The sequence below is a fragment of the Pongo pygmaeus genome, chromosome 6 (assembly GCF_028885625.2).
Source record: "Pongo pygmaeus isolate AG05252 chromosome 6, NHGRI_mPonPyg2-v2.0_pri, whole genome shotgun sequence".
In the NCBI taxonomy this organism is placed as follows: Eukaryota; Metazoa; Chordata; class Mammalia; order Primates; family Hominidae; genus Pongo; species Pongo pygmaeus.
The window spans coordinates 36,305,729-36,325,330 of record NC_072379.2 but is presented as its reverse complement, the minus strand read 5'-3'; the positions used below and the strand labels follow the sequence as shown (position 1 = coordinate 36,325,330).

General features: G+C 43.7%; 1 protein-coding gene across 3 annotated transcripts in view; it reads left to right on the top strand.

Annotated features, from left to right (window-relative positions):
* Positions 1-19,602, top strand: part of IKZF1 (IKAROS family zinc finger 1) — a 101,800-nt gene that overhangs the window by 23,491 nt on the left and 58,707 nt on the right. The gene's annotated exons all lie outside the window — the stretch shown is intronic.

Sequence of the window (19,602 nt, the reverse complement as noted above, 5' to 3'; positions counted from 1 at the left end):
CTTATGTGTTTTGGCAACAGTGCTCTTCAGTGTTTGGGTTTAGAAGAAGCCACATCTGGCCATTTTATGTTATCCCTCTAATCTCTAGTTCTTAAATTTCAGATTTAACTGAAAATAGAAAGTTTCATAAATGGTAATTTTTAAATGTTAGAAAAAAATCGAAGCACACATTTACATACCTTTTCCATAAAAAAGTGCGTGTGGAACCATCTGCAACACCACTGGTTAACTTACACATGTGACAGTTTGTGTTTGGAAAACTTCACCCACCCTCTTTATTTCAAGAAACCAAAGACTGAGAGAAGTTCAGTGAATTAACCAAGGTCAAATGACAGAGTCAGAATTGAACTGAATTTCTGACTGAAAGACTAGTTCTCGCTCCATTATACCATGTTCTAATGAGCTAATGAGTCAGCAGTTCCCTGGAATACCTGTTTTCTTCTTTAAAAAGAGAAAGAGCTGTGATACTGAGAGCCACCTATTGGCACAAAAGAATATCATGAAGGACATACAGGTAAAATGAGGTAGACTGGATCAATGTGGGTCAGCTACATAAGCCCCCATAGCCAAGAAGGGAACATGTATGTAAAATTCTCAGGCTTATGAGAATCACCTCAACAGTCTGTCTATAGGACATCCTAATGCAATAATGGGAAAATGTGATAACTGAATTTTATCTACATGTATAGAAAACATATTTTGGGCCAGGCACGGTGGCTCAAGCTTGTAATCCCAGCACTTTGGGAGGCCGAGGCGGGCGGATCACGAGGTCAGGAAATCGAGACCATCCTGGCTAACACAGTGAAACCCCACCTCTACTAAAAATACAAAAAATTAGCCGGGCATAGTGGCGGGCGCCTGTAGTCCCAGCTACTCGGGAGGCTGAGGCAGGAGAATGGCATGAACCCGGGAGGCGGAGCTTGCAGTGAGCCGAGATTGCGCCACTGCACTCCAGCCTGGGCGACAGAGCCAGACTCCATCTCAAAAAAAAGAAAAGAAAAAGAAAACATATTTTGTATGTTTTTTATGTGTCTTAGAAACCAAGTGGACTAGGTATAATGGTTCTTTTTTTTTTAACTCAGCAGCACAGTTAATGGCACAAACAGATAAAGATGGTGGCTAAAGCCATTTGGTGTAGATGAATCCAGAAAACAAGTACATTTATGAATTATTTTACCCTATTGGAAAATGGCTACTATATGTGGAAAGTAGAGGGGAAGAGAAATGAACTTGTGGATTATCTACTCTATTCTACCAAAGAAAGATACATATATCATTTCAGGGTTTTCCAAAGTTGGGATGCAAATGATCATGTTTCATTTTAATTTATGTATTTATTTTTGAGATTGTCTTCTATGTATTGCAAGTGATACTGGTTTTACCATGCACTGTACCACCACAAGGGTTCCTTTCAAAACACATTCATATAAATTAAAAAATCAGTTTAAATAAAAACATCAAGTCAATAGTAGTACATAGATATGATAAAAGTTTGCAAAAGTGGCACAGGAATAGTCACTGGGTGGTGATGTTCCCTGATTTTTTTAGTCCCTGAAGCACCCAGCACCAAGGGTACTGTTCTTCCTGCTTAACACAGGAGCAAACAGATGCTCACACCCTGCCCAAGAACACAGAGGCTCAGGGACTGAACCAGAAGAAATGATCCATTAACCATGTAAATGAACGGAGAGCCTGGATGTCAGAGTGAGGATGCCGACTCGGGTCACTGCGGAGAAAGAGATGGGCTCTCCCTGGAATCCCTGCAGCTGCCCTTAGAGGCTGTGAGCCATCGTGGCTGGGGCATCTTTAGAGAACTGAAAGTCAGGCCCATTCCTGGAGAGTGAAGAATAGCACACGTGCCTTCAAAGCAGTGTCAGTATCCTGTCCCTTATGGACATCATGTTGTTGGTGGGTTTTCCTGGGTGGGAGATCAACCAGCATCTGGTTGGCATTACTGATGGGTTCCCAGAGCTGTCTTTTGGTTTAAAGTCCTGCCCTCGGTCCCAGCTGCCCCCAGCACAGGCGTCACCTTGGAGTCAGGGGTGGGTTTGTCGTTGCCCATGGGTCCTGGCCCTGCCCTTTATCATGTTTGACATAATTTTCAGTCTACTTTTCCTTCAGGATGAAATTTTAGAAAAATATGATTTCAGAATTGTGAAATTTAAAAACCCTAGAAAACCTCTTTGCTTGGCTTGTAAATAGCAGTTGATGCAGCCCTGTGGACAGGCGGGGACAGCCATGTGACGTAGGCACTGAGATGATTTGGGAGAATGAATGCTCCTCAGTGGGGCTAGAGGCCACAGGAGTGATAGGTTACTGTAAAGAAAGCAAAAAAGATGCAAAAGCCCACATGACAAACCGGGCACGACACAAAGGAGAGGCTTGAGAAGAGGAAGTGAGGGAGGGAGAGGATCCCACAAGACCGAAGTACCCAAGAAGACATGGAGGGAAGAGGGTGCTCTTCACAGAGCTGAGTTTAGAGATCACCCTCGATGGTTCTGGAAGGAAACCAGCCGGCTTTCATATGTGGTGACAGGCTGTTCATTAATTTGTAATGTATAGCATTAAATAAATGAAGTATGTAGAGAACATTAGGAAACAATATAAAAAGGTAGGGGAATTCGTGGATAAAGGGAGTAACCTGGGTACTGTATTTCATCACATTATTCCATGGGAATAAGGCATCAGTGCAAAGGACTGTAAAGAGTGCACAGCAGGAAATGAAAAGACAGAAGCAGTGGGGCCGGCAGGAGGAAATGGAGTTGCTGAAATGCAGGGTGAGCAGCGGGGGCGGAGAGTGCCCTGTGGGTAAGGCATACCTCAGAAGGGACAGGTCCAGGCCCCCTCCTCCCTGGCCTGGAGCTTCTGGCAAGGCTTTTCTTCTCTGAGCCTCAGTTTCCTCTTTTGAAGGTGGCAGTAGCAACTGAACCTGCATCACGGAATGGCCTTGAGGGTTAGATGGAACATATATAGACATAATTTGTTGAAGACAGAGTAGCAAAGCCACAAAGTTTTAAAAAGGACAGAAAAAAGAAATGCAACTTGTGCAAAATAGAAATTTCAAAGATTTACAAGAAGGGTAAATGAAGCTATCATAGCTTCAGTTGGGAAAAGGGAGAGAACAGATGACCAGCACCAAGGATAGAAGAGGGATTTCTTACTTAAAAAAAAAATGGTCCAAAGAATAAGCAAACTGAAAACAGCCAGAAGAGAAAGGAAGAATTTGTTAGAATACGGCAAGACTAAAGGACAGAGTAAGGGTGCTGGCCGCCACCTGACTCAAGTTCAAGTTGAGCTGCCACTGTTGAAATTTCAAGGAGAAATGGTGAGAGGCCAACAGATGCAAAAAAAAAAAAAAAAAAGAAAAGAAAAAGTGGGCAATTATTTGCCAATAATAGATTACAAGGGTGTCTGCTTTATAAAATGACAAGGAACACTTTTGGAAAGCTGTGAGCTGTTATGACCACTGGCATCCTTCAGTTTTAGACAAATCTAATCTCAACAAGGATAACAGACCATATTAATAAACAAATTGATGGGAATGGTGGAAATCAGTTCCCTATCATGAGGGTGTGAAGTTATACTGATTGGTGAGTCACTCCCAGAATAAACAAGTAATGGTTTCACACCTCATTGCTTCATTCAGTGTGGAAGGAACATTCTAGGTTTGTGTGTAAGTTTGGGGAGAAGGAGACAGAGCCAGAGGGCAGAGCAGCCCTGCAGCCCTCAGTTGGCCTCCATTTTCTTCCAGGTCTGAAGAAAATGAAACAAAGGATTTAAAGTGTTGCTTGAAGAATTTAAGTTAGACTTAAAGGAGAGATGTGGTCTTTACTTTAGTCATCAGAATGGTCTATTTAATGAGACTCCAGCTTGTTCTTCTGAAGTGGTCTTTTTAAAAACTAGAGAACTCTCACCTCTCTGAAGTGGTTGTGTATGAAACTGTTTAAAGCTGAGGATGCACTCAGTGACCTCTTCAGGCAACCCCAGATTTACTCAGTCAGCCATGGCACACATGCTAGAGAAGTAAAAAAATGAATTGAGACTTGTTCTGAAAACTCTTGAGCAGGGGCTCTTAAAAGTGTTTCATTTAGGAATTATGTCAGGGTTGGGGTCTGGTCTGGAGAGCAGATAAGTGTTTTGTGTGAGAAAAGTAAAAGCTTAGTTATTTTCTTCCCTTATTCAGTAATCCTTGCATTTTTTTTCCTCCTCCTTTATACATACATTTTTGCCAGTTACTGACTTCTCTCTTGTACACATTTTCGTGTCCTAAATTAACCAAGGGTCCTCAGCCACTAGGATTCTATTGACAAGCACACAGGTCTGGAGGTGTGAGTAAGGGCATTCCTCCCCCATGAAATCAGGCAGCAGGGGAGGTGTTTGGGTGGGCGGAACAGAGGAGCAAAAGACCAGAGGACAGAGAAGAAAGATTCCAGGCTAGAAAACGGGATGGCCACCCCTGAGAAAGAGGACAAGCAAATTTAGGGCTTAGAGTAGAATTGAAGAAAAAACCCAGGGCAGAGGCACAGGAATGCTGTAGGACTGAATTGGGACCATGATTGATGTAAGCGGAGATGGGTTGGTTGAATCCACGGAAGGCCAAAGGATTGAGGCCCATATGGGCCTGGGACAGGGCTTACTAAATGACTTGCTGCCTGGCTTGATAATCGGGACAACCTCAGGCAGTAGTTATTCAGGCGGGAGGACACATGAGTTTGAATATAGAGAGATAAGGTATATTTCTATATGCCCTGGTACATTCCAGAATGTGCTTCTCTGGCTCTGTGCACTGGAGCAGCCAACTCCTGGAGTTGTGAGGAGATCGCCATGGTTTCATGAGTGGTTTATTTCAGCTTGCATCTCACAGTATGGTGTTCAGAGGCATAGGCTCTAGGCTCCCTGGCAGCACTGAGAGATAGAAACTGAATCAGCACAACTTAGGTCCTTCACGTTGAATAGTTTGAACAGAATTTGATTTACCCTAGCCTAATTGAAAAAAAAAAAAAAGTAGAAAACAAAATCTAGGTATTTTCCCTCTGGACTCCAGAACAAATGATTGAGTGTGTAAAAGCATAAATCTTTTTTATTCATTCAATTGAAGTAAAAATTTCTTTACTCAGCCATGAGTTCTAAGACTGCAGTGGGAATTGTAAGAGGATTACCATATTTTTAATTGGCTATTCTGGTGCCAAATCTCCCCTTCATTTTACAGTTTCAGGCAGAAGACCAGCACGGTAGTGGGCGGGGGGGAGGGTAAAGAAATGGTGGTAACAGTCCTCTACACTCTGGGAGGGAAGGAGCGGTGCTGGGGACAGCTTTCACCATGGAAAGAAAGCAGCCGCTCTGGTCTAATTGGAGATTGGGCAGCAGGCTTTTGAGCACGGATGCGGAGCCTGCTTATCTAATCAGCAGCTAGAGGAAGTTGTTTTTATCTGCGAAATGCATCTCTTCTGAACCGATAAACCCCATTTTAGCTGGGGAGAAATATTATCTAGCAGCATCTGAGCATTAGCTGCAGCTGAGCTCAAGCATGTTCAGATGTGAGAGAAGTCTCAAGCCGAGAACTGTTTGCCGAACTTCAAGTGGCTGGAGTATTGGTTTTCAAGTTTTCTTTTTTTTCTTCTTTGAGGAATAACTGAAAGCATATTATTTGGATTCTTGTTCACCTTGCTTTTTTAGTTCCTTCCCCCTTCATAGTTGAATTATTGTTCAGTGGTCCGTGGAGCAAATTTTGAAAATTCTATGTTATTCATCTTGCAATTTATTACCACTATCTTGGAATGCCTCGTGAAGACAGCAGGTATTGTCAGCATGAACATATCCAAACCCAGATGATCCCGGTTGGAAAGCCTCCCCTTTTTCAAATTTCCCAAACATGAGATATAGCATTACAAAATGATCTGCCCACCTCTAAGCTTTTCCATGTTTGATAAGAGAGGCCACCATGTAACAGGTTCATTGCTTCGCATTTCAAAGTCAATTTTAATTTACAGTCTTCCAGATTGCCTTTTGGGTAGGATTTTTATGTCTACTAATTTGTCAAATAGTTCAAAATGTTTAGGGATCATGATGTCTTCCACAGAACTTCATGACAGTTTTGATTTTAGATTAAAGTAAGTGACTTTTGTGCTATATCAGATAACATCTTGTACTGGGTTTTGGAATAGACCGGTGAGATCAGGCAGCAGAAGTTTAATAACTTTCCTTGGAAAACTGAAATTGATGTGTGTGTGTTTGTGTATATGTGCATGTGGTACATGTGTTGTGTGTGTGCAGGTGTCTGTATATATGTGTGGGGTATATGTGGTGTGTAATGTATGTATATGTGTGTTTGTGTGTGGCATGTGTGTATCTATGTACGTGTAGTATGTTTATGCATGTAGTTGTACGTTGTGTATGTCGTATGTTTGTGTGTGCATGTATGTGTGTGGTGTGTGTATATGTATGTGTAGTGTATATGTGTATGCTGTGTATATGTATATGGGGTGTGTATGTGTGTGGTGTGTGTATATGAATGGGATGTGTAATATATGTGTGTGCTGTGTATATGTGTATGGGATGTGTGGTGTGCATATGTAGTGTGTATATGTGTGTGAGATGTGTATGTAGTATGTGTGTGTGGTCTGTATATGTGTATGGGATGTGTGGTGTGTAGTGTGTATATGTGTATGGGATATGCGGTATGTATGTATGGTGTGTGCGTGTGATGTATATGTGTGTGGGATGCATGATGTGTGGTGGATATGTGTGTATGGGATATGTGGTGTGTATGTGTGAGGTATGTGTGTGTATGGGATGTGTAATGTGTGGTGTGTGTGTGTATGGGATGTGTGGTGTATGGTGTATATATGTGTATAGGATATATGGTGTGTATGTGTGGTGTGTGTGCAAGTAATGTGTATATGTGTGCAGGATGTGTGGAGTGTGGTATATATGTGTGTATTGGATGTGTGATGTGTATGTGTAGTGTGTGTGGTGTGCATGTGTGCATGGGATGTGTGGTGTGTATGGGATATATGGTGTGTGGTGTGTATATGTTTATGGGATGTGTGGTGTGTATGTGTGGTGTGTATGTGTATGGGATATACGATGTGTATGGGATGTGTGGTGTGTGGTGTGGATATGTATATGGGATGTGTGATGTGTATGTGTGTCAGATGTGTGGTGTGTATATGTGTTGTGTATGTGTATGGGATGTGTGGTATGTGGTGTGTATGTGTGTATGGGATGTGTGGTGTGTGGTGTGTATGTGTGTAGGGGATGTGTGGTGTGTGGGGTGCGTGTGTGTATGGGATGTGTGGTGTGTGGTGTGTATGTGTGTATGGGATGTGTAGTGTGTGGTGTGTATGTGTGTATGGGATGTGTAGTGTGTGGTGTGTATGTGTGTTGTATGTGTATGGGATGTGTAGTGTGTATGTGTGTTATATGTGTATGGGATGTGTGGTGTGTATGGCATGTGTGGTGTGTGGTGTGTATGTGTGTATGGGATGTGGTGTGTGTGGTGTGTATATGTTTATGGGATGTGTGGTGTGTATGTGTGTATGGGATGTGTGGTGTGTGGTGTGTATATGTTTATGGGATGTGTGGTGTGCATGTGTGTATGGGAAGCGTGGTGTGTGATGTGTATATGTTTATGAGATGTGTGAGGTGTATATGTTTATGGGATGTGTGGGGTGTATATGTTTATGGGATGTGTGGTGTGTATATGTTTATGGGATGTGTGGTGTGTATGTGTGTATGGGATGTGTGGTGTGTCCGTGGTGTATGCGTGCACATGCATGTGGCAGCTGAGCCACTGGGGTGTTTGCTGTGCCTGGGAGCAGGCCATGTGGATAGGTAGGCCTGGCTCTGTTGATTCCTAGCTGTTGGCTGTGGCAAGTGGCTCTGCTGTTCCTGCATTGTGAGGGGAGGGCGCCCCCTCACCCGATCCTGGCTGTCATGTCTGTGAAGCCTGACCCAGCAGGGCACAGCATAGACGGCTGTCCGGAGCAGCTGCACTGACATCATCATCTGCATTTTGGCCTGCTCCACGTCTGACATTCCTGTTAGGCAGGTGGCTTTAGGGAGAAGCACTGACACACTGATCCCAACAAAAAGCTTACAGTTCCTCGGTGATAAAACACAGGGTGCAGCCCGTGGCCAGGCTGGGTCCCCGGAGAAGACTCTGTCGGCAAACGCCATGTGGTTCCCACAGCTGGTAGCACTGGGGGAGGAGGAGCCCTGCCTGGCCCCGGCAGGGGCAGGGGGAGGGTGCAGAGGGAGGGGATGACTCATTTTGCTACAGGCACACATGTGCTGGTGAAGGGGCGTGCATGGGGACCATGGGTCACACCTCGGCTGTCCCCTTCTTTAGGAAGGGGTGGAGGTGGCAGGAGTGGGGCGGGTGCAGGCTCAGGCACAGGAGGCCCTCACTCACTCTGAGGCTGAGGAATAAATGGTGCGGTGCTGGGAAAGGAACCCTCAAACGTGCTGACCGGGAATAGCCCTTCAGGTGGCCTGTCAGATAGCTCGCCCTTGGGACAGGCGGCGGCGAGAGGCCAGGAGGCCTTTGGTGTGGGAGGGGAAGAAGGGCAGAGAGGGGCGTCTCAGCGGGCAGAGAGGGGCATCTCAGCAGACCCGTGGTGTTTGCCCCTTTGAGGCGGTTCCATCTGTTGGCCGCATTGTCCACCTCGGTGACTGGGGCCACAGTGATTCTGCTGAACGCAGTGGGAACTGTACCCAGAGTAGGGGTTCGCGTGAGACCGAGGGATGGTGTCTAGCCACGGAACAGTCTGGAAGGTAGGGAGGTAAGCCATAGGGCAAGTTCCATCTGTGGGACACTATCAGCTCAGGAGGGACAGCCAACGAAACAGCAGGACCACAGGGGCCCTGGGGAGTAAATGCCTTTAATTGTGTAAGAGAGGAGCAAAGAAGGAGACAGAGAGTGAATTGTGTGATTCAGGTAAAATTTCTAGAAAGAAACATGGCAGGGAAGCCCGGGACAGCGATTTTAGCAAAGGCGAGAGGAGTTGCTGGGGGCAGGATAATGCCCTAGAAAGAGGTGTCTGGGGGTTGGCGGTGGGTTTCCCACAAGCGGCTCGGTAGGATTGGGGCAGAAACCAACCATGTGAGAGGGACCGGGAGCGGCACAGGAGAGGAGGCAGCAGCTATGGGCTGTCAGGCGTCAGGAACCAAGGGAAGAAGACAAGGAGCTGGTTGGGGTCGGGGGTCGCAGGACTAGGGGATGGTATTTACAGGGTAGTCTTTTTAGGAGAATGTTTAAATGTGATTGAAGGCCAGTAAGTGGGAGCTAGCAGAGAAGAAAGGATTGAAATCTAACTAGCAGCCCCAGGGTAGGCCAGCGTGAGTCACCTATGAGCTGGGCCTGGGCCTGGGCCTGGACTGTCCCCTAGGTTTCCTCTTGGCGCTCTCCTGCCTTCCCACAGGGCTCTGTGCAGAGGTCCCCACACAGAGAGGTCTTCCTGGACACATGCCCTAAGATAGCATTCTCAGCACTGTTGCTGCTTGCCCTGCCTTATAGCAGCAACATCACCACTCATAGATGAAGGACTCAGCTCTCTGATTTGCTTCCTGCATGATCCCCAGTACCTGGGCATCCCCCGGCCTAGAGTAGGTTGGTGTCCAATACATTGGTATTGAATGAATGAGTGGGAATGTGGCACTGCTTTCTCAAAGATGAGGGCAAATGGAGCATGTAGGACAGTAGAGAGAACTTTCAAAGTGAGAGGAGAGAATTTGAGGCTGCATCTGATGTTCATCATCTTATTTTAGGTGACTGTTTCTCAGTGGGCACAATGATATTTGAGGTAGGGGGCACTTCTTTGGGTTAGACTGTCCCTTCCATTGCAGGATATTTAGCCACCCACATCACAAGTGGTACCATGGTGATTGTGACACCCAAAATGTCTCCGCATTTCTCAGGTGAGGACCCTGCTGGAAAAGCCACCAGTTAGCCCAGACACATTCATCCTCACTTCCTTCAGTACTTCCCACTCGTAAGAGCTCTGAAAATTCAGAGGGGCAATCTTTGGCAGATTTGTTAAGGTTTTTTAATATAGCCAGTAATGTTCCAGAATCTGACATGTGAATTTAAAAAAAAAAACTATAGAGAAATTGGACCAGAAAAGGTTGAAAAATGCCAAACCTTGCATTTTCAACCATGCTTGCAGTGATGACTACATGTCTTCAAAGGTGCAGATTAACTATGGAAAGTTGCTTATTTTTATAAACAAAAACCAATGTTAATCTTCATTTTATTTTGATGCCTTAAACTCAAGATCACATTGAACCTAACTCGTTCAATAAATAGAACCAACTTCTAGAAAATAAAGAGATTCTTAGATTAAAAGTGCTGTCAGAGTACATAGATAACATTTTCTGTTGCCGGGTTTTTGGTCCCAGTTTTATTTTCTGCTTTGTTCCATCTGTGTTGAAAGAATAGTTAGCTCTGTGTATAAAACAACCAACTGACATTTCGTTAACTTTCCTTCTACATGGGGTTTCAGAAAGAAATGGGAAAAAAAAGGCGGGGGAGCTGAGCTGTGGTTGCCAGTTGCCACCTGTCCCCCTATCTGGTTAGGGCATTTTCTGATTTGGGAAGTGTAAATATAACCCAGAAAAAACAGCTTCCCCTCCTTTTATGCAAAAGTAGAAAGGCTTAAACAGAGTGCAGCCTTAACATTGCCCCGGAAAGTTTCCACAGAACCCGTTAGACTAAATGAAAGCTCTTGCTCTGGGGGAGTGGGCCATGCCAGGAAGCTGCCCTACCAAGCCCTCTCTTGCTGGCAAGACAGGGCTGGGCCTGGGCTACTGTCTCCCACCAGATAAGCCCAGCTTTCTTCAAGGCCCTAACAGGAACCTACATTTCACAAATTACCGCAGACATGCTCACAATTTTAAACTCTTTGCCTGTTAGGATCAGTGAGATAACAGAAACTTACAGGGAACTCGGAAAGCGTGCTCTGGTGAGCAGTGAGCCACCTCGAATCAGCCAACTGGTCATATGTGGAAAATCTGCCAGGCTGTTGGTAAACTTTTGGTAGCTTGAAGTCTACCGTGGTTGGGAGTATTTACACCACAGAAATCGGTGAACGCTGCAAATCAAGGCTTTTTCTTTTTGAGAGCCAGTTTATCTGCGCACCACTAGCTTAAATACACTTTTAACGTCCTGACAGCTGAAATTTGACAGTGAAATTTGAAAGGAGGAATTCTTTTGGGTAGGGTTGTGTGTGTGTGTGTGTGTGTGTGTGTGTGTGTGTGTTTGTGCGTGTTGTGGAGGAGGAGCTGGGAAAGGGTGGATCTATTGGGGAGGACTGTGGGGTACATATAATTTGTCCAACAAAAGAGTTGGTTCCAAATGACTCTTTGCTGTTGACGTCACAAACTGCAAATGTTGGAGCAACTGGACTCTCCGTATTCTAAACAAAACACATCTTTAGCATTTAGTTTGGTTGATGGGGGAGTATGATTAGAAAAGGATTTGGCCAGGCGTGGTGGCTTACGCCGTAATCTCAGCACTTTGGGAGGCCAAGGCGGGCAGATCTTGAGGTCAGGAGTTTGAGACCAGCCCGGCCAATATGGTGAAATCCCATCTCTACTAAAATACGAAAAAAAATTAGCCGGGTGTGGTGGCGCATGCCTGTAGTCCCAGCTACTGGGAAGGCTGAGGCAGAAGAATCGCTTGAATTCGGGAGGCTTGAATTCGGGAGCCAAGATTGTGCCACTGTACTCCAGCCTGGGTGATAGAGCGAGACTCCGTCTCAAAAAAAAAAAAAGAAAGAAAGAAAGAAATAAAAGGATTCTGTGTCTTATTTATGAGACATTATTGCTATTGCTGTTATTTGGGGCTGAATGATTTTTAAATGTAAAGCAAGATGTCTAAATTACATTGATATGTTACTAAATTACTATGATTTTTCCAGAAAAATATTAGCCCATGCAATATTCTTTAATTCCTGTGATTAAGTTGGTCTTCTGCAAGGAAATTTCTGTTGACTTCCTTAGGTTAAATGCAGCCCTGAGATGGGTGTGCAGGTCCAGGAAGTGGCCTGTGCAGTTCTCCCTGTGCCTGCAGGGGTGGCTTCTTGAGGATATTTTCTCAGTAAGGGCTTAGCAATATGCGCATGTCTGAGGAGTCTATCAGAAAACTACCTCTACTGTGGAAGGGCTGGAGATTGTATTTTTGTGCTTTGAAGCACCTGACACTTGCTGTAACTCCATTAACTGAAGAGCCGTTTGGTGCCCTAGTTTCAGGAGTGAGTTCAGCTGCAGGGATCTCAGAGAGACAGGTCTAGGGTGTGTCTCCGCAAGGCGTGCTGCCAGGAGAGTACTTCCCCCACAGGGGATGTGGCTGCAGGCTGTCGATTTCCACTGAAATCACCAGGCGATGATTCTGGTGAAGCCCTGAATATCCGGTGTCACTCCTCACCAGGCTGGGTGTGATCGATGGAAGGCCTTCAGCATGGCCCCTTGCTGCATGGCAGAGCCCAGTGGTAGATGTGGCTGTTCTCTTTTTCAGAGTGAAGGACTGTTACCCTAGAAGTGAAATCCTGCTGAAATGAGAAAAGGGCTGTTATTATATTTCTACAGTCAGCTATATGATCATTTTTATTATGATTCTTGGAGCCTGGCAGAATTTTGACTGCTTTTGCAATATCTCTGTGCTCTCCACTTGAACTTGGTGGCAATAAAATTAAGAATCTGCCAGTGCCCCCCAAGCATTTCTATTCTGTCCATAATGTTTAGTGACAATTAACTATTACCAGGTATAGCCACCCTTACTTAATCTTAGTGTTATGGTGCAAGTAATCTTTAGTGAAATTATTGTTCTGTAGAGAATGCTGTGATGATCTAAGTGAAGTGACTTTCATCCTGAGATGATAATGGATTTGTTTTTGTCATTGTAAAGGCTGCATTTACTCGCAGTTTTAAAGCATTATTGCTACTCATATATGGTCTCAACACTGATTTTTATATTTGACTTTGTAGCTTTAAGTGTAAAAATTTCTGTTAAGGTTTTATATGTGTTAGTTAATTTTTCCCATTTCAATAACCATGTTTTATTATTGATGGAGTCTCCTAAAAATATACCCTTAAAATCTGCTTGCCCTGTGCCTGCACACATATTTTAAATGTTGGATATGGAGTCTTTTTTTTTTTTTTTTTTGAGACAGAGTTTCACTCTGCAGCCCAGGCTAGAGTGCAGTGGTGCGATCTTGGCTCACTGCAGCCTCCACGTCTTGGGTTCAAGTGATTCTCCTGTCCCAGCCTCCCAAGCAGCTGGGATTACACGCCCGCTACCATGCCCAGCTGATTTTTTGCATTTTTAATAGAGATGGGGTTTCACCATGTTGACCAGGCTGGTCTCGAACTCCTGACTTCAGGTAATCCACCTGCCTCAGCCTCCCAAAGTGCTGGGATTACAGATGTGAGCCACCGTACCCAGGCTGTATGGAGTCTTTCTAATCAGGACCTAGGCAGACAGTCCCAGCCCAGCTTTATGCCTTATGAGATGCAACAACCTTGAACAGTCATTGTTTGAGGGACAGAGGTTTTACAGATGGATGATAACTAGCATCTGTGGAACATTATTTGTGAAATATAGAAATCAGAAATTCCAGCGTAGCACTGTCCAAGGGGAACCTAATTTGACCTGCATATTTACTCGTCCATTTTTAGTAGTCACATTAAAAAAGAAAAATGACACAGGTGAAATTAATTTGAATATATTTTCTTAATTCAGTATGCTTAAATATTATTTAAGTATGTACTCAATATAAGCAATTGTTGATGAAATATTTCACTCTTTTTGAACTATGTCTTTGAAACCCCGGGTGTATTTTTTTTTATCCTCACCACACATTTCAATTCGGGTTGGTCACATTTCAAGTGCTCAGGAGTCACATGCAGCTAGGGGTTACCTATTGGACAGGCAGGCAGATCTTGAGAGCTCCAAAGAACTGTGTGTCATTATATTGTGGAAAAAAAAAAACTTTTTAGATTAACCCTTGTTGAATGTTAGCCAAAGACTAGTCATTTATCGACTCTCTAAAAGTAGTTTTTAAATCAATTTGCTTTTCAAAACATTTTCTCAGTGTTCAATCACAAATGTATGTGAACATCTGCTTTTGAAGTCTTTCATTTTTTGCCCACATTTGACGTAAAGAAAATCTAGGTCCAGTCCAGTTTTAACATCAATTGGGTTTATTTTATGTAGCTGTGTTTTAAGTACAGGTCTTGTACTTGTAGGCATTTTGGTTGAGTACAAAGTAATGAGAATACAGCAACATGTAAACATGTCAAACAAATCAGTTTTTCAAAGCTAAGTAGCTGAATTAAATGTAGAAAACATGACATTTAGTTTTTGTCTTCATCCCTTCATTGTATTCCCATGTACTCTATGGTAACTTTTTTAAGTTGGGAAGTCCTCTTTAAATTTTTGAAATGAGGTAGCTGCTTTATAGACATGAGGCAGATTCCCCGAAAGCACCCTTGAGGACAGGCTGTAAGCAAACTAAGCTGCAAAGACAGACACCATCACAACTATGGAATTGTTTTGCAAAAATTGTGGAGAGTGATGCCTCTTGATACTTCCTAAAAGATGCTTTTGCAACCTGATGAAGCAACCGAGGAGAGGTGGTGAAGGAAAGGCTTTTTTTTTTTTTTTTCCAAAGAGAGAGAAGCAGCAAGCTGCCTGCCTGCAGCCTGAGAAAGCAGTTCCACCTTGGCACCCATGTCCTCATAGCCCAAGCAGGGCCACCCTGGCAGGTGAATCTGCTCTGCAGTGTGCAGCCCAGACCCCAGCCTTCCTGTGTAAGGGACACCTCCTGCTGCTAACCGCTGCTCTTCCTGCAGTTCAGGAGACGGCGTGTGCTCCTGTGGCGGCTGCATTTCCTGAGTACACTATGATCCAAAAAGGCACAGATTCGTCATGGAAGCTTTGATTGGGCCATTACTGTCTTTTGACCTTTCTTGTTTGCTTACCCTTTTGTTTCTTTCCTCCTTTTTCATTCCTTCCTGTCTTTCTTCTTCCTTCCTTCCTTTCTTCCTTTCTCTTTTTCATTTTCCTCCTTTCTCTTTCTCCTTTCTTTCCTTCCTTCTTTCCTCTTTCTTTCTTTCCTCCCTCCCTCCTTCCCTTTCTTCCCTCCTTCCTTCCTTTCTTCCTTCCTTTCTTTCTTCCTTCCCTCCTTCCCTCCCCACCCTCCCTCCCTTCCCCTCCTCTCCCCTCCCCTCCTCTCCCTCCCTCCCTTCCTTCCTCCTTTTCTTTCTTTCCCTTTTCTCCTTCCTTCCTTCCTCTCTTCTTTTCTCCATCCCTTTCTTCCTTTTAACATTTGATCATGGGTATCATTTCATCAAGATTCTGTTACTTAGGTCCAAGGACTAGTGACCAAATTGTTTTTCCCAGGAGTAAACTTTTCTACAAGACATAGAGAAATGGCTGCCAGTGCCATCAGGCACACCATCCTGTGTGATAGGTAACCTAAAATACTGGTACAGCTGGGAGTAACTGGAAGAGTCACAACTACACAAATCTCTTGCATTTTCCTGATCATTAAATGAATTAGGGATTTCCTGGTTTGAGATTTGTGGACAAGGAGAACTACTTCTTAGTACAAGAGGCCTGTGCCAGGAGAAGACACGCTGTGGTTACAATGTTACTGTCTCTAGCTATGGTCATCTCATGTCTTTAACTGAGTGTACCTAGAGTGTAATACAGTGCAGCAGCGATGGGCTGAAGGCCTGATGCACCAGCACACGTGCCTGGAAGACCTGACGTTGAGGATCCGCATTTTTTTCATCACTCACATTTATTTTACATCTCCCTGTTTTGATTACCTTCAGAGACCCAAGCACTTGCTTTTGTATATTTGAGTCTGGGTTTTATTTTCTTTTTAGAAATAGTCCAAAATCCTTTTAGAACCTAGACCTTTGAATAAAGTGCTAACTTAACCTGAGGAATGCTGGGTTTTTTGTTCACAAATAAGGCTTAATTGTGAAGTCGTGAGAATTGCTTTCTGAGCTGACTTATAAATTTACCCACCTCTTTTTCCCCAAACCCCCAAAAATCCTCCAGAAGGTGAGCCCAGCTTGTTGTAAAAGATTTTGAAGCTGAAGTCCTGGGTTTAAGCTTCAGTTCTCTGCCTTACCAGAATCGGGATGTGTGGGGCAGGGCTACCTCCTCTTTCTTCATCTGCAAAATGCATTGAATGAAATCATATTTTTTCCTAAATATATGACATGTAAAGTGGTATTTCAAAAACTCATTGATCTGCATGACCGGGTCAGAAAAGACGCACCTTTTGCCTCGTGTCTAGTGTGTGACTGTCCTCACATGTAGATGACCCAGGCCACATCCATTGATGTTCTCTTCCTTCACTTCTTTGTCCCTTCCAAAGACTCCTTTATGAAGTCAATCAGCAGTGTTTCTAAACCAGGTTCCTTCTCTTTACACATCCCCAACCCACAGGGCAAGTCATCCACATTTTGCCTCTCCATTTTTTGTGCTTTGGGAAACACATTTTACAACTTCCAAACTATTTGCCTAAGTTCATCTGAGAGCACATCTAGAATTATTCCACTCTTCTGCATCAGTGCCAAAAGTGCAAACATGTATATAAGCTGTTATACTCCAGCTATTTTGTACCTCATGTGCAGGTAGATTGTAAGATCCTTGCAGGCAGGTACTACATCTACTTGAATTGCTTCACGACCACGTAACACAATGCAGTGTTAGAAGCAGAAAAGTAACTGACATCTTGACTTACAGAAACACTAAATTCAGTGTATTGTGATGATATCTTTTTGTGAGATAGGCTATAGAAATAGAAAATCATCTTAGTTGGAATTGAAAGTCAGGAAGCAACATTTTAAGTAAGAGATGAAAATACTGAAAAGGGAAAGGAGCAGTGCTTACACGGATGAGGGGAAAAAAATAAAATGTATCATCTGAGAATTTAAATCAAATGTATTAGGTTGGTGCAAAAGTAATTGCGATTTTTGCCATTAAAAGTAATAGCAGAAAAACACAGTTACTTTTGCACCAATCTAATAGATGGGAAAAATAAGAGGAATGAATATTTTAAGTTTTGCTATATAATTAAAATATTCTTAGAAGTCTGGAGTCTGTGAAGGTCACACCCTCTGGTCTTCTCCCAGCCCATAGGATATAAATAATCTGAATTAATGGCATCCGGGGATCTCAGAAATTATTAGTACATCCCACAGTGAATTACCACCTTACTAAAATATTCATGGGTATATACTATGAATTTGTTTTATCCTATTTAGTCTTAAAAACCATAAAGAAATCTGCAGGCTTATTGACATATTACTCAGAATCATATTGTCTCCAAAGCACGAACTGAATCAGTTACAAGATATTGGACTAGAGATCATGGCAAATCAGAGGTACATAAGACCTAGTTCCCTTGTGGAGCTAAACAAACTGCAGAGACCTAAAGGGAAGCCTCGCACCACACTCTAGGTTTGGAGCTCAGGTTTTGGGTGGTGTCAGCACTCCAGAACACATGGGATCCCTGGGAGGTGGAAATTGAGCCATCTTTGGAGAATCAACTAATGAGACAGACGCATGTTGAATGTCTGCTGTGGCCCAGGCACTCTGCTAGGCAGAGGGGTGAACCAGAAAAATGAGATTTATGGGGCCAAAGAATTTGCCTTCTGGTGCAAGAGAAGATGGACACAGCTTGGCAGAAAAAAAAAAAAGGTAAAAGATAGAAATGAAATACAGAATAATCTATCTCCTCATCCCACAAGCAATTCTGCCTGGTTTGAACATCTGGTTCAGTTAAAATACTTCGTGAAAATATTTAGCTTGATGCACTGAAGTCCATCACTGCTTTTGTGGGATGCACTGATTGCAGTCTGACTGTTCTCCTAGTGGAAAGGGGAGCAGTAGCTTCTGTCTGCATGTGCATGAAACAGACGGAAATTTAGAAGAGATTCTAGTGCAGACACCTTCATCCCACCCCTGCTGCCCACAGAGCTAGCCATGTGCACAGTGTGTTTGAATAATGTTATGTTGCTGCTGTGCACAGAGATCCCCAGTCTCATAAAACATACTAGATGGAAGACTGTCGAGAGATCATCAGGCCCCAGTGCATAAGTTCTTCCTAAGCATCCTTAACAGGTGATCACCTCGCCTATTGAGACCCCTCAGGAGGCAGCCCACTTACGGAAGCACTGATTGTTACAAAAGCCCTGAACTAAATCTGCTTATCTCTAAAGCCAGCCCTGCAGATGTCTGCAGTGTAACTACTTTCTCTTCTCTCAAGCAGTTCAGCCCTTCAAATCATTGACAATAGCTCTACAAAGCCCTCTAAATAGCCCGTTCTCCTGGCTGAAGTGTGTTGGTTTCCTCAGAATATAATGAAATAAACACCATGATGCCTTTGCCTTGCTTCTTCTTGCTGGTATCACTCTTCCCTGGCATTCTTCAATGTGCCCAAGTCCTTCCTAGAACATTGCACCCAAAGGGCCTTCCTGGTCTTGCCGGGGAATGCAGAATGAAAAAGAAATCCCATCCCCTGCCTCGAAAGGAGCTCTTCTATGTGTAAGTCTACCTTCCCCCTCAGGGTGTAATGGGAAACAGTTTGCCAAAGCTAACTGTGTAATTCTACATGACTCACTGCCATTAGTCTGAGAAAGCATGGCATATTAAACTCATTTTCCATGCTTCCCAACTTTATTTACTATTCCAGTTCTGAGGGGCAGAGAGCTGAGCAGGAATAACACCTTCCTTGCTCCTCCTAATAGGGCACATGTGCACATATAAAATTGTGTTCGATCTTTGCAGCCATGACCCATGTTAACTGTCAACTGAGAACTCATGAGTCAGTTTCTCAGGAACAGCCCTGAAGACATTATCTCCTGCATCTTGTATTTGTGCCTTTGATATGTGGAGGGAAGGGTAGGATCTGGCAATTATCATTATCTCATTTGGTTCAGTGTTTTTCATTTCAGCCTGTTAAGATCTTTTGGAAATACTGTATGTGCTAGTTACAGGGACAGTGATAAATAAGACAGCATTCCTGCCCTTGAGATGCTATTTCCACAGCTCCATGAGATGCCTAGTTAAAAACAGAGCCTTTTTTGGAAACAGCCTAATAATCTGTTAAAATAATAATGGAAAAAGATAAAGTTAGCATACCTGAGCTGCAAGGGCTGCCTCCTGGTCTGATCTCTGATAACGATCAGATCCTAGAGCCTCTGAGATCCCTGTCCTCCCTGTCTGCACAGGCACTCGCAGAAGGAGAAACAGTTTATGATGGTTCATCATGACTTTGAACCAAGCTTAAAGTCAAAGTCATACTCTTTAAACCATTGGAAACCAAGTTTTTGCGAGTAGCCTAAAGTGGGCAAAAATCCCACGATGCACCTGAGCACAAGCAGGAAAACATGCCACTGTCTCCCCCGGAGTCCTCCTTGACTTCTACTTTACTTTATCCATTGACACTAGTCTTATAAGTAGCTTTATCTGTCCAATTTTTAATTGAATTTCGTTTTTATTTTCGTGAGTGGAAATATCACCTTGAAAGAAATCAGTCCTCTCCTGAAATCCAGAATTCCTAGAGCTCAGTTTACATGTTT